At 44.8% G+C, this 15754-nt stretch overlaps 1 protein-coding gene across 1 annotated transcript in view; it reads right to left on the bottom strand.

Annotated features, from left to right (window-relative positions):
* The window catches only part of SDHAF3 (succinate dehydrogenase complex assembly factor 3), a 41451-nt gene extending 27995 nt beyond the window's left edge, over positions 1-13456 (bottom strand). The window contains exon 1 of the mRNA XM_073676474.1: positions 13310-13456. The gene's annotated coding sequence lies outside the window, so the exon portion shown is untranslated. The remainder of the gene's footprint in view (positions 1-13309) is intronic.
* Between the last annotated feature and the right edge of the window lie 2298 nt (positions 13457-15754).

Here is a 15754-nt window from a genome sequence, read left to right as displayed (position 1 = left end):
GGATCTATTATATAGAGTCATTACACACAGAGTGATCTATTATATAGAGTCATTACACACAGAGTGATCTATTATATAGAGTCATTACACACAGAGTGATCTATTATATAGAGTCATTACACACAGAGGGATCTATTATATAGAGTCATTACACACAGAGGGATCTATTATATAGAGTCATTACACACAGAGGGATCTATTATATAGAGCCATTACACACAGAGTGATCTATTATATAGAGTCATTACACACAGAGGGATCTATTATATAGAGTCATTACACACAGAGGGATCTATTATATAGAGTCATTACACACAGAGGGATCTATTATATAGAGTCATTACACACAGAGGGATCTATTATATAGAGTCATTACAGACAGAGTGATCTATTATATAGAGTCATTACAGACAGAGTGATCTATTATATAGAGTCATTACAGACAGAGGGATCTATTATATAGAGTCATTACACACAGAGGGATCTATTATATAGAGTCATTACACACAGAGGGATCTATTATATAGAGTCATTACACACAGAGGGATCTATTATATAGAGTCATTACACACAGAGTGATCTATTATATAGAGTCATTACACGCAGAGGGATCTATTATATAGAGTCATTACACGCAGAGGGATCTATTATATAGAGTCATTACACGCAGAGGGATCTATTATATAGAGTCATTACACGCAGAGGGATCTATTATATAGAGTCATTACACGCAGAGGGATCTATTATATAGAGTCATTACACGCAGAGGGATCTATTATATAGTCATTACACACAGAGGGATCTATTATATAGTCATTACACACAGAGGGATCTATTATATAGAGTCATTACACACAGAGGGATCTATTATATAGAGTCATTACACACAGAGGGATCTATTATATAGAGTCATTACACACAGAGGGATCTATTATATAGAGTCATTACACACAGAGGGATCTATTATATAGAGTCATTACAGACAGAGTGATCTATTATATAGAGTCATTACACACAGAGGGATCTATTATATAGAGTCATTACACACAGAGGGATCTATTATATAGAGTCATTACACACAGAGGGATCTATTATATAGAGTCATTACACACAGAGGGATCTATTATATAGAGTCATTACACACAGAGGGATCTATTATATAGAGTCATTACACACAGAGGGATCTATTATATAGAGTCATTACACACAGAGGGATCTATTATAGAGTCATTACACACAGAGTGATCTATTATATAGAGTCATTACACACAGAGGGATCTATTATATAGAGTCATTACACACAGAGGGATCTATTATATAGAGTCATTACACACAGAGGGATCTATTATATAGAGTCATTACACACAGAGGGATCTATTATATAGAGTCATTACACACAGAGGGATCTATTATATAGAGTCATTACACACAGAGGGATCTATTATATAGAGTCATTACACACAGAGGGATCTATTATATAGAGTCATTACACACAGAGGGATCTATTATATAGAGTCATTACAGACAGAGGGATCTATTATATAGAGTCATTACACACAGAGGGATCTATTATATAGAGTCATTACACACAGAGGGATCTATTATATAGAGTCATTACACACAGAGGGATCTATTATATAGAGTCATTACACACAGAGGGATCTATTATATAGAGTCATTACACACAGAGTGATCTATTATATAGAGTCATTACACGCAGAGGGATCTATTATATAGAGTCATTACACGCAGAGGGATCTATTATATAGAGTCATTACACGCAGAGGGATCTATTATATAGAGTCATTACACGCAGAGGAATCTATTATATAGAGTCATTACACGCAGAGGGATCTATTATATAGAGTCATTACACGCAGAGGGATCTATTATATAGAGTAATTACACGCAGAGGGATCTATTATATAGTCATTACACGCAGAGGGATCTATTATATAGTCATTACACACAGAGGGATCTATTATATAGAGTCATTACACACAGAGGGATCTATTATATAGAGTCATTACACACAGAGGGATCTATTATATAGAGTCATTACACACAGAGGGATCTATTATATAGAGTCATTACAGACAGAGGGATCTATTATATAGAGTCATTACAGACAGAGTGATCTATTATATAGAGTCATTACAGACAGAGGGATCTATTATATAGAGTCATTACACACAGAGGGATCTATTATATAGAGTCATTACACACAGAGGGATCTATTATATAGAGTCATTACACACAGAGGGATCTATTATATAGAGTCATTACACACAGAGGGATCTATTATATAGAGTCATTACACACAGAGGGATCTATTATATAGAGTCATTACACACAGAGGGATCTATTATAGAGTCATTACACACAGAGTGATCTATTATATAGAGTCATTACACACAGAGGGATCTATTATATAGAGTCATTACACACAGAGGGATCTATTATATAGAGTCATTACACACAGAGGGATCTATTATATAGAGTCATTACACACAGAGGGATCTATTATATAGAGTCATTACACACAGAGGGATCTATTATATAGAGTCATTACACACAGAGGGATCTATTATATAGAGTCATTACACACAGAGGGATCTATTATATAGAGTCATTACACACAGAGGGATCTATTATATAGAGTCATTACACACAGAGGGATCTATTATATAGAGTCATTACACACAGAGGGATCTATTATATAGAGTCATTACACACAGAGGGATCTATTATATAGAGTCATTACACACAGAGGGATCTATTATATAGAGTCATTACACACAGAGGGATCTATTATATAGAGTCATTACACGCAGAGGGATCTATTATATAGAGTCATTACACGCAGAGGGATCTATTATATAGTCATTACACGCAGAGGGATCTATTATATAGTCATTACACGCAGAGGGATCTATTATATAGAGTCATTACACGCAGAGGGATCTATTATATAGAGTCATTACACGCAGAGGGATCTATTATATAGAGTCATTACACGCAGAGGGATCTATTATATAGAGTCATTACACGCAGAGGGATCTATTATATAGTCATTACACGCAGAGGGATCTATTATATAGAGTCATTACACACAGAGGGATCTATTATATAGAGTCATTACACACAGAGGGATCTATTATATAGAGTCATTACACACAGAGGGATCTATTATATAGAGTCATTACACACAGAGGGATCTATTATATAGAGTCATTACACACAGAGGGATCTATTATATAGAGTCATTAGAGACAGAGGGATCTATTATATAGAGTCATTACACACAGAGGGATCTATTATATAGAGTCATTACACACAGAGGGATCTATTATATAGAGTCATTAGAGACAGAGGGATCTATTATATAGAGTCATTACAGACAGAGGGATCTATTATATAGAGTCATTACAGACAGAGTGATCTATTATATAGAGTCATTACAGACAGAGTGATCTATTATATAGAGTCATTACACACAGAGGGATCTATTATATAGAGTCATTACACACAGAGGGATCTATTATATAGAGTCATTACACACAGAGGGATCTATTATATAGAGTCATTACACACAGAGGGATCTATTATATAGAGTCATTACACACAGAGGGATCTATTATAGAGTCATTACACACAGAGTGATCTATTATATAGAGTCATTACACACAGAGGGATCTATTATATAGAGTCATTACACACAGAGTGATCTATTATATAGAGTCATTACACACAGAGGGATCTATTATATAGAGTCATTACACACAGAGGGATCTATTATATAGAGTCATTACACACAGAGGGATCTATTATATAGAGTCATTACACACAGAGGGATCTATTATATAGAGTCATTACACACAGAGGGATCTATTATATAGAGTCATTACACACAGAGGGATCTATTATATAGAGTCATTACACACAGAGGGATCTATTATATAGAGTCATTACACACAGAGGGATCTATTATATAGAGTCATTACACACAGAGGGATCTATTATATAGAGTCATTACACACAGAGTGATCTATTATATAGAGTCATTACACACAGAGGGATCTATTATATAGAGTCATTACACACAGAGGGATCTATTATATAGAGTCATTACACACAGACGCATCTATTATATAGAGTCATTACACACAGAGGGATCTATTATATAGAGTCATTACACACAGAGGGATCTATTATATAGAGTCATTACACACACAGTGATCTATTATATAGAGTCATTACACACAAAGGGATCTATTATATAGAGTCATTACACACAGAGGGATCTATTATATAGAGTCATTACACACAGAGGGATCTATTATATAGCGTCATTACACACAGAGGGATCTATTATATAGCGTCATTACACAGAGGGATCTATTATATAGAGTCATTATACACAGAGGGATCTATTATATAGTCATTATACACAGAGGGATCTATTATATAGAGTCATTACACACAGAGGGATCTATTATATAGAGTCATTACACACAGAGGGATCTATTATATAGAGTCATTACACACAGAGGGATCTATTATATAGAGTCATTACACACAGAGGGATCTATTATATAGAGTCATTACACACAGAGGGATCTATTATATAGAGTCATTACACACAGAGGGATCTATTATATAGAGTCATTACACACAGAGGGATCTATTATATAGAGTCATTACACACAGAGGGATCTATTATATAGAGTCATTACACACAGAGGGATCTATTATAGAGTCATTACACACAGAGGGATCTATTATATAGAGTCATTACACACAGAGGGATCTATTATATAGAGTCATTACACGCAGAGGGATCTATTATATAGTCATTACACGCAGAGGGATCTATTATATAGAGTCATTACACGCAGAGGGATCTATTATATAGAGTCATTACACGCAGAGGGATTATATAGAGTCATTACACGCAGAGGGATCTATTATATAGAGTCATTACACGCAGAGGGATCTATTATATAGAGTCATTACACGCAGAGGGATCTATTATATAGAGTCATTACACACAGAGGGATCTATTATATAGTCATTACACACAGAGGGATCTATTATATAGAGTCATTACACACAGAGGGATCTATTATATAGAGTCATTACACACAGAGGGATCTATTATATAGAGTCATTACACACAGAGGGATCTATTATATAGAGTCATTACACACAGAGGGATCTATTATATAGAGTCATTACACACAGAGGGATCTATTATATAGAGTCATTACAGACAGAGGGATCTATTATATAGAGTCATTACAGACAGAGGGATCTATTATATAGAGTCATTACAGACAGAGGGATCTATTATATAGAGTCATTACAGACAGAGGGATCTATTATATAGAGTCATTACAGACAGAGTGATCTATTATATAGAGTCATTACAGACAGAGTGATCTATTATATAGAGTCATTACACACAGAGGGATCTATTATATAGAGTCATTACACACAGAGGGATCTATTATATAGAGTCATTACACACAGAGGGATCTATTATATAGAGTCATTACACACAGAGGGATCTATTATAGAGTCATTACACACAGAGGGATCTATTATATAGAGTCATTACACACAGAGGGATCTATTATAGAGTCATTAACACACAGAGGGATCTATTATATAGAGTCATTACACACAGAGGGATCTATTATATAGAGTCATTACACACAGAGGGATCTATTATATAGAGTCATTACACACAGAGGGATCTATTATATAGAGTCATTACACACAGAGGGATCTATTATATAGAGTCATTACACACAGAGGGATCTATTATATAGAGTCATTACACACAGAGGGATCTATTATATAGAGTCATTACACACAGAGGGATCTATTATATAGAGTCATTACACACAGAGGGATCTATTATATTAGAGTCATTACACACAGAGGGATCTATTATATAGAGTCATTACACACAGAGGTATCTATTATATAGAGTCATTACACACAGAGGGATCTATTATATAGAGTCATTACACACAGAGGGATCTATTATATAGAGTCATTACACACAGAGGGATCTATTATATAGAGTCATTACACACAGAGGGATCTATTATATAGAGTCATTACACACAGAGGGATCTATTATATAGAGTCATTACACACAGAGGGATCTATTATATAGAGTCATTACACACAGAGGGATCTATTATATAGAGTCATTACACACAGAGGGATCTATTATATAGAGTCATTACACACAGAGGGATCTATTATATAGAGTCATTACACACAGAGGGATCTATTATATAGAGTCATTACACACAGAGGGATCTATTATATAGAGTCATTACACACAGAGGGATCTATTATATAGAGTCATTACACACAGAGGGATCTATTATATAGAGTCATTACACACAGAGGGATCTATTATATAGAGTCATTACACACAGAGGGATCTATTATATAGAGTCATTACACACAGAGGGATCTATTATATAGAGTCATTACACACAGAGGGATCTATTATATAGAGTCATTACACACAGAGGGATCTATTATATAGAGTCATTACACACAGAGGGATCTATTATATAGAGTCATTACACACAGAGGGATCTATTATATAGAGTCATTATACACAGAGGGATCTATTATATAGAGTCATTACACACAGAGGGATCTATTATATAGAGTCATTACACACAGAGGGATCTATTATATAGAGTCATTACACACAGAGTGATCTATTATATAGAGTCATTACACACAGAGGGATCTATTATATAGAGTCATTACACACAGAGGGATCTATTATATAGAGTCATTACACACAGAGGGATCTATTATATAGAGTCATTACACACAGAGGGATCTATTATATAGAGTCATTACACACAGAGGGATCTATTATATAGAGTCATTACACACACAGTGATCTATTATATAGAGTCATTACACACAAAGGGATCTATTATATAGAGTCATTACACACAGAGGGATCTATTATATAGAGTCATTACACACAGAGGGATCTATTATATAGAGTCATTACACAGAGGGATCTATTATATAGAGTCATTATACACAGAGGGATCTATTATATAGTCATTATACACAGAGGGATCTATTATATAGAGTCATTACACACAGAGGGATCTATTATATAGAGTCATTACACACAGAGGGATCTATTATATAGAGTCATTACACACAGAGGGATCTATTATATAGAGTCATTACACACAAAGGGATCTATTATATAGAGTCATTACACACAGAGGGATCTATTATATAGAGTCATTACACACAGAGGGATCTATTATATAGTCATTACACACAGAGGGATCTATTATATAGAGTCATTACACGCAGAGGGATCTATTATATAGAGTCATTACACACAGAGGGATCTATTATATAGAGTCATTACACACAGAGGGATCTATTATATAGAGTCATTACACACAGAGGGATCTATTATATAGAGTCATTACACACAGAGGGATCTATTATATAGAGTCATTACACACAGAGCAATCTATTATATAGAGTCATTACACACAGAGCGATCTATTATATAGAGTCATTACACAGAGGGATCTATTATATAGAGTCATTACACACAGAGTGATCTATTATATGGAGTCATTACACACAGAGGGATCAATTATATAGAGTCATTACACACAGAGGGATCTATTTCACGTGTTTATTTCTGATAATGTTGATGATTATGGCTTACAGCCAATGAAAACACAAAAGTCATGATCTCAGTAAATTAGATTAACATAAAACACCTGCAAAGACTTCCTAAATGTTTAAAAAGGTCCCTTAGTCTGTTTCAGTAGGCTCCACAATCATGGGGAAGACTGCTGACTTGACAGGTGTCCAGAAGGCAGTCATTGACACACTCCACAAGGAGGGTAAGCCACAAAAGGTCATTGCTAAAGAAGCTTGCTGTTCACAGAGTGCTGTATTCAAGCATATTAATGGAAAGTTAAGTGGAAGGAAAAAGTGTGGTAGAAAAAGGTGCACAAGCAACCGGGATAACCGCAGCCTGGAAAGGATTGTTAAGAAGAGAACATTCAAAAATTTGTGGGAGATTCACAAGGAGTGGACTGCTGCTGGAGTCATTGCTTCAAGAGCCTCCACACACAGACGTATCCAGGATTTGGGCTACAAGTGTCGCATTCCTTGTGTCAAGCCACTCATGACCAAGAGACAACGCCAGAAGCGTCTTACCTGGGCCAAGGAGAAGAAGACCTGGACTGTTCTCAGTGGTCCAAGGTGGTGTTTTCAGATGAAAGTAAATTTTGCATTTCATTTGGAAATCAAGGTCCCAGAGTCTGGAGGAAGAGTGGAGAGGGCACAATCCAAGCTGCTGGAGGTCTAGTGTGAAGTCTCCACAATCAGTGATGGTTTGGGGAGCCATGTCATCTGCTGGTGTAGGTCCACTGTGTTTTATCAGGACCAAAGTCAGCGCAGCCGTCTACCCGGACATTTTCGAGCACTTCATGCTTCCCTCTGCCGACAAGCTTTCTGGAGATGGAAATGTCCTTCTCCAGCAGGACTTGGCCCCTGTCCACACGGCCAGAAGTACCAATACCTGGTTTACACACAACAGTATCACTGTGCTTGATTGGCAGCAAACTCGCCTGACCTTAACCCCATAGAGAATCTATTATAGAGAATCTATGGGGTATTGTCAAGAGGAAGATGAGAGACACCAGACCCAACAATGCAGACGAGCTGAAGGCTGCTATCAAAGCAACCTGGGCTTCCATAACACCTCAGCAGTGCCACAGGCTGATCGCCTCCATGCCACATTGCCGCATTGATGCAGTAATTGATGCAAAAGGAGCCCCGACCAAGTATTGAGGGCATTTACTGAACATACCGTATTTTTCGGACTATAAGACGCACCCCAAATTTTGGAGTGGAAAATAGAAAAAAAAAATTTTTATAAGATAGGGGTCCATCTTATAATCTGAATAGGGTACGGCATCTTACCTGGGAGTTAGTGGAGCGAGGGTCACAGGAGGCAGCGTCCCTCAGGAAGTCGACAGCTGTAGCAGAAGAGGTCAGATGCTGGGGCCGGGGCCTCGGGCTGGCGCCAGCAGCGGGCTGAGGCCGGGGCCTCGGGCTGGCGCCTGTACCGGGCTGAGGCCGGGGGCTTGGGCTGGGGCCTCGGGCTGGGGCCTGTACCGGGCTGAGGCTGGTGCCGGGCCTGCGCAGGCTTCCGGTGTGCGCGGCCATCTTCCTAGAGCTGTGATCTACAGGAAAATGGCCGCCGGAGGTATCGGTCTGCGCATGCGCCGGCATCTCTAGGAAGATGGCCGCGTACACCGGAAACCTGTGCAGGCCGCACTGCTTCGCCGCCCGACGCCGCTCACAGCAACACACCGGCCCCAACACCGGCCAGGCACAGGTCCCAGCCCCAGCCGCTCTGCCTCACCTCTGCTGCCGCTACCACCACCACCACCGCGTTCCTGGAGGGCCCTGCGATCCCACTTCACCACCACTGCAGGTAACGTTCGGACCATAAGACGCACCCCCCGTTTTCCTCCCAAATATTGGGGAAAAAAAGGGCGTTTTATGGTCCGAAAAATAAGACACATTTCAGTAGGACAATATTTCGGATTTTAAAAACATTTTTCAAGCTGTTGTTATAAAGTATTCTAATTTACTGAAATAATGACTTTTGTGTTTTCATTGGCTGTAAGCCATAATCATCAACATTAGCAGAAATAAACACGTCAAATAGATCACTCTGTGTGTAATGGCTCTATATAATAGATCCCTCTGTGTGTAATGACTCTATATAATAGATCCCTCTGTGTGTAATGACTCTATATAATAGATCCCTCTGTGTGTAATGACTCTATATAATAGATCCCTCTGTGTGTAATGACTCTATATAATAGATCCCACTGCGTGTAATGACTCTATATAATAGATCCCTCTGCGTGTAATGACTCTATATAATAGATCACTCTGTGTGTAATGACTCTATATAATAGATCACTCTGTGTGTAATGACTCTATATAATAGATCCCTCTGTGTGTAATGACTCTATATAATAGATCCCTCTGTGTGTAATGACTCTATATAATAGATCCCTCTGTGTGTAATGACTCTATATAATAGATCCCTCTGTGTGTAATGACTCTATATAATAGATCCCTCTGTGTGTAATGACTCTATATAATAGATCCCTCTGTGTGTAATGACTCTATATAATATATGAGTTTCACTTTTTGTATTTTTTTGATGATATTCTAATTTAGTGAGAAGCACTTGTATAACATAAAGAATAAACACCAAGGAAACGTATAATACCCATCTATGTATGGCAAAATCATTCTGAAAATGATCAATGACCATGAGCCCACAGCACCCGACGTGCGTTTTGCATAGAAATGCTTCGCTGGCACTGTTAGAGGTACACTAGCTGGCACAGTATGGGGATGCTGGATCGCTGGCACTGTTATAGGTACACTAGCTGGCACACTATGGGGATGCTGGATCACTGGCACTGTTATAGGTACGTTGGCTGGCATAGTATGGGGATGCTGGATAGCTGGCACCATTATAGGTACACTGGTTGGCATAGTATGGGGATGCTGGATCGCTGGCACTGTTATAGGTACACTGGCTGGCCCAGTATGGGGATGCTGGATCGCTGGCACTGTTATAGGTACACTGGCTGGCATAGTATGGGGATGCTGGATCACTGGCACTGTTATAGGTACACTGGCTGGCATAGTATGGGGATGCTGGATTGCTGGCACTGTTATAGGTTAAAGCTGTCTGAAACAGCTATGGGGATACTGAATGGCAGGCGCTGTCATGGGATGATGGACAGCTGGCATTGTTATACAGGTCACACTGTAGGAAAGGGGGACCTGTGGCTGGCGCTCTGCGGGGGGGGAAGACGCCTGCGACAGGCGCTCTTCGGGGGGGGGAAGACGCCTGCGGCTGGCGCTCTTCGGGGGGGGGGGAAGACGCCTGCGGCTGGCGCTCTTCGGGGGGGGGGGAAGACGCCTGCGGCTGGCGCTCTTCGGGGGGGGGGGGAAGACGCCTGCGGCTGGCGCTCTTCGGGGGGGGGGGGAAGACGCCTGCGGCTGGCGCTCTTCGGGGGGGGGGGGAAGACGCCTGCGGCTGGCGCTCTTCGGGGGGGGGTGGAAGACGCCTGCTGCTGGCGCTCTTCGGGGGGGGAAAGACGCCTGCGGCTGGCGCTCTTCGGGGGGGGGGGGAAGACGCCTGCGGCTGGCGCTCTTCGGGGGGGGGGAAGACGCCTGCGGCTGGCGCTCTTCGGGAGGTAGACGCCTGCGGCTGGCGCTCTTCGGGGGGGGGGAAGACGCCTGCGGCTGGCACTCTTCGGGGGGGGGAAGACGCCTGCGGCTGGCGCTCTTCGGGGGGGGGAAGACGCCTGCGGCTGGCGCTCTTCGGGGGGGGGAAGACGCCTGCGGCTGGCGCTCTGCGGGGGGGGGGGAAGACGCCTGCGGCTGGCGCTCTTCGGGGGGGGGAAGACGCCTGCGGCTGGCGCTCTTCGGGGGGGGGAAGACGCCTGCGGCTGGCGCTCTTCGGGGGGGGGGAAGACGCCTGCGGCTGGCGCTCTTCGGGGGGGGGGGAAGACGCCTGCGGCTGGCGCTCTTTGGGGGGGGGGGGAAGACGCCTGCGGCTGGCGCTCTTCGGGGGGGGGGGGAAGACGCCTGCGGCTGGCGCTCTTCGGGGGGGGGGGAAGACGCCTGCGGCTGGCGCTCTTCGGGGGGGGGAAGACGCCTGCGGCTGGCGCTCTTCGGGGGGGGGAAGACGCCTGCGGCTGGCGCTCTTCGGGGGGGGGAAGACGCCTGCGGCTGGCGCTCTTCGGGGGGTGGAAGACGCCTGCGGCTGGCGCTCTTCGGGGGGGGGAAGACGCCTGCGGCTGGCGCCCTTCGGGGGGGGGGGGGGGAGACGCCTGCGGCTGGCGCTCTTCGGGGGGGGGGGAAGACGCCTGCGGCTGGCGCTCTTCGGGGGGGGAGAGACGCCTGCGGCTGGCGCTCTTCGGGGGGGGGGAAAGACGCCTGCGGCTGGCGCTCTTCAGGGGGGGGGAGACGCCTGCGGCTGGCGCTCTTCGGGGGGGGGGGGGAAGACGCCTGCGGCTGGCGCTCTTCGGGGGAAGACACCTGCGGCTGGCGCTCTTCGGGGGAAGACACCTGCGGCTGGCGCTCTTCGGGGGAAGACACCTGCGGCTGGCGCTCTTCGGGGGAAGACACCTGCGGCTGGCGCTCTTCGGGGGAAGACACCTGCGGCTGGCGCTCTTCGGGGGAAGACACCTGCGGCTGGCGCTCTTCGGGGGAAGACACCTGCGGCTGGCGCTCTTCGGGGGAAGACACCTGCGGCTGGCGCTCTTCGGGGGAAGACACCTGCGGCTGGCGCTCTTCGGGGGAAGACACCTGCGGCTGGCGCTCTTCGGGGGAAGACACCTGCGGCTGGCGCTCTTCGGGGGGAGACACCTGCGACTGGCGCTCTTGGGGGGGGGGGGGGAGACACCTGCGGCTGGCGCTCTTGGGGGGGGAGACACCTGCGGCTGGCGCTCTTCGGGGGGAGACACCTGCGGCTGGCGCTCTTCGGGGGGAGACACCTACTGCTGGCGCTCTTCGGGGGGGGAAGACACCTGCGGCTGGCGCTCTTCGGTGGGGGAGACACCTGCGGCTGGCGCTCTTCGGGGGGGGGGGGGAGACACCTGAGGCTGGCGCTCTTCGGGGGGGGGAGACACCTGAGGCTGGCGCTCTTCGGGGGGGGAGACACCTGAGGCTGGCGCTCTTCGGGGGGGGAGACACCTGAGGCTGGCGCTCTTCGGGGGGGGGGTTGACACCTGAGGCTGGCGGTCTTCGGGGGGGGAGACACCTGAGGCTGGCGCTCTTCGGGGGGGGAGACACCTGAGGCTGGCGCTCTTCGGGGGGGGAGACACCTGAGGCTGGAGCTCTTCGGGGGGGGAGACACCTGAGGCTGGCGCTCTTCGGGGGGGGAGACACCTGAGGCTGGCGCTCTTCGGGGGGGGAGACACCTGAGGCTGGAGCTCTTCGGGGGGGAAGACACCTGCGGCAGGCGCTCTTCAGGGGGGGGGGGGGCACCTGCGGCTGGCGCTCTGCTGGGGGGCCTGCAGCTGGCACTTTGCAGGGAATTTTCGGCTGGCACTCTTAGTCATCTTCTGGACGCAGCCAGGCACAGAGCAGTGTAACAATGTAACATAACGATTTCGCTGCACAGAACTCAGCAATGAGAGAAGCCAATGATACAGAATATCAGTCTTACCAGCAACGCGATTTTCTCCCCTCTCCTTACATTTGGCCTTTGAGGACACTGTACTACCGGTAGCAGACGGTCACATGATCACAGAGAGGCCCGGCGGCAAAACACCGGAAGTAGCAGGGGCGCCATCTTTACTGTGGGCACAAGGCTGCATAATAATGTGCAATATCAACATTGAGCACCAGATGGCGCCCGGGTACGTGTGACCAGTGTGTGTCATTCTGTCTGTCATGAGACCTCCCGGAGGCTGCAGGTTGTTTTGTGCTGGGACTTATAGTTCCCCTGCAAAAGCTACAGCTTGCTAAGCAAAAAACAAAACATCACACAACTCTGTAAAAAGTAAAAAACGTTATAGTTCTCAGAAGGTTATAAAAAAGTGATTTATATTATAAAGTCATTTGGGTATTTGCTGTAGTCATATCGACCCCAATTATAAAATGATGCAATTATTTATCCTGTGCATCATTAATAAAAATAGGTAGAGCAGCAGAGAAAACGACAACATGTCCCGCGAAAAATAAACCCGCCACAACTCTGTCTACAAGAGAGGAAAAAGTTCTGGGTCTTGGAATAGGAACGTGGTGAACTCAAAAAATATTTTTGTGGGGTTTTTTTGTGGAAAAGTAGTCAAATACAAAAAAAACTGCAGAAAAATTGTGTTTTGTGATTGTCGTATTGAACAGCAGAATAAAGTTAATGTCAATTAAACTGTATAGTGAATTGTAAAAGAAAAAAGTCAGAATTGTTCCTTTAGTACATTCCACCTTCAAAAGTGCAAGAAAAAGCGATCAAAAAGCTGTACGCACCGAAACATGGAACCACTGAGAACTGCATCCTGTGCCGCAGAAAATGAGCCCTCACACAGCAGAGGCAGAGCTCGGGGTTCAGCTCAGGGGGCGAAACATCTCAGTGGGCCCCTAACCGGTAACCCTGACTACATGCTGATGCATTGATATTACCGCCATATGGGGGTAGATACCAGTCCTGCAGAACATAATAATGCCACTAGTGTGCCCCGACATAATAATGCCCACCACTGTGCTTCCACATAATAATGCCACCACTGTACCCTTACATAATAATGCCCACCACTGTACCCTTACATAATAATGCCCACCACTGTGCCCCCACATAATAATGTCCACCACTGTGCCCCCACATAATAATGCCACCACTGTGCCCCCACATAATAATGCCCACCACTGTGCCCCCACATAATAATGTCCACCACTGTGCCCCCACATAATAATGCCACCACTGTGCCCCCACATAATAATGCCCACCACTGTGCCCCCACATAATAATGCCACCACTGTGCACCCACATAATAATGCCACCACTGTGCCTCCACATAATAATGTCTCCACTGTGCCCCCACATAATAATGCCACCACTGTGCCCCCACATAATAATGCCCACCACTGTGCCCCCACATAATAATGCCACCACTGTGCCCCCACATAATAATGCCCACCACTGTGCCCCCACATAATAATGCCACCATTGTGCACCCACATAATAATGCCACCACTGTGCCTCCACATAATATTGCCACCACTGTGCCCCCACATAATAATGCCACCACTGTGCACCCACATAATAATGCCTCCACTGTGCCCCCACATAATAATGCCACCACTGTGCCTCCACATAATAATGCCACCACTGTGCCTCCACATAATAATGCCCACCACTGTGCCCCCACATAATAATGCCCATCACTGTGCCCCCACATAATAATGCCACCACTGTGCCCCCACATAGTAATGCCACCACTGTGCCCCCACATAATAATGCCAACCACTGTGCACCCACATAATACCACCACTGTGCACCCACATAATAATGCCACCACTGTGCCCCCACATAATAATGCCCACCACTGTGCCCCCACATAATAATGCAACCACTGTGCCTCCACATAATAATGCCACCACTGTGCCCCTCCATAATAATGCCCCCACTGTGCCCCCACATAACAATGCCACCACTGTGTCCCCACATAATAATGCCCATCACTGTGCCCCCACGAAATAATGCCACCACTGTGCCCCCACATAATAATGCCACCACTGTGCCCCCACATAATAATGACACCACTGTGCCCCACATAATAATGCCACTACTGTGTCTCCACATAATTATGCCCACCACTGTGCCCCCACATAATGCCCACCACTGTGCACCCACATAATAATGCCCACCATTGTGCCCCCACATAATGCCCACCACTGTGCAACCACATAATAATGCCACCACTGTGCCCCCACATAATAATGCCCACCACTGTGCCCCCACATAATGCCCACCACTGTGCAACTACATAATATTGCCACCACTGCGAATCCACATAATAGTGTCTCCACTGTGCCCTCACATAATAATGCCACCACTGTGCCCCCACATAATAATGCCCACCACTGTGCCCCCACATAATAATGCCACCAC

The sequence above is a fragment of the Phyllobates terribilis genome, unplaced genomic scaffold, assembly GCF_046119375.1.
Source record: "Phyllobates terribilis strain yellow unplaced genomic scaffold, ASM4611937v1 Scaffold_4__5_contigs__length_816908805, whole genome shotgun sequence".
Taxonomy (NCBI): Eukaryota; Metazoa; Chordata; class Amphibia; order Anura; family Dendrobatidae; genus Phyllobates; species Phyllobates terribilis.
Note: the sequence above shows the minus strand (reverse complement) of the source record. Positions and strands in the feature narration are given on the sequence as shown.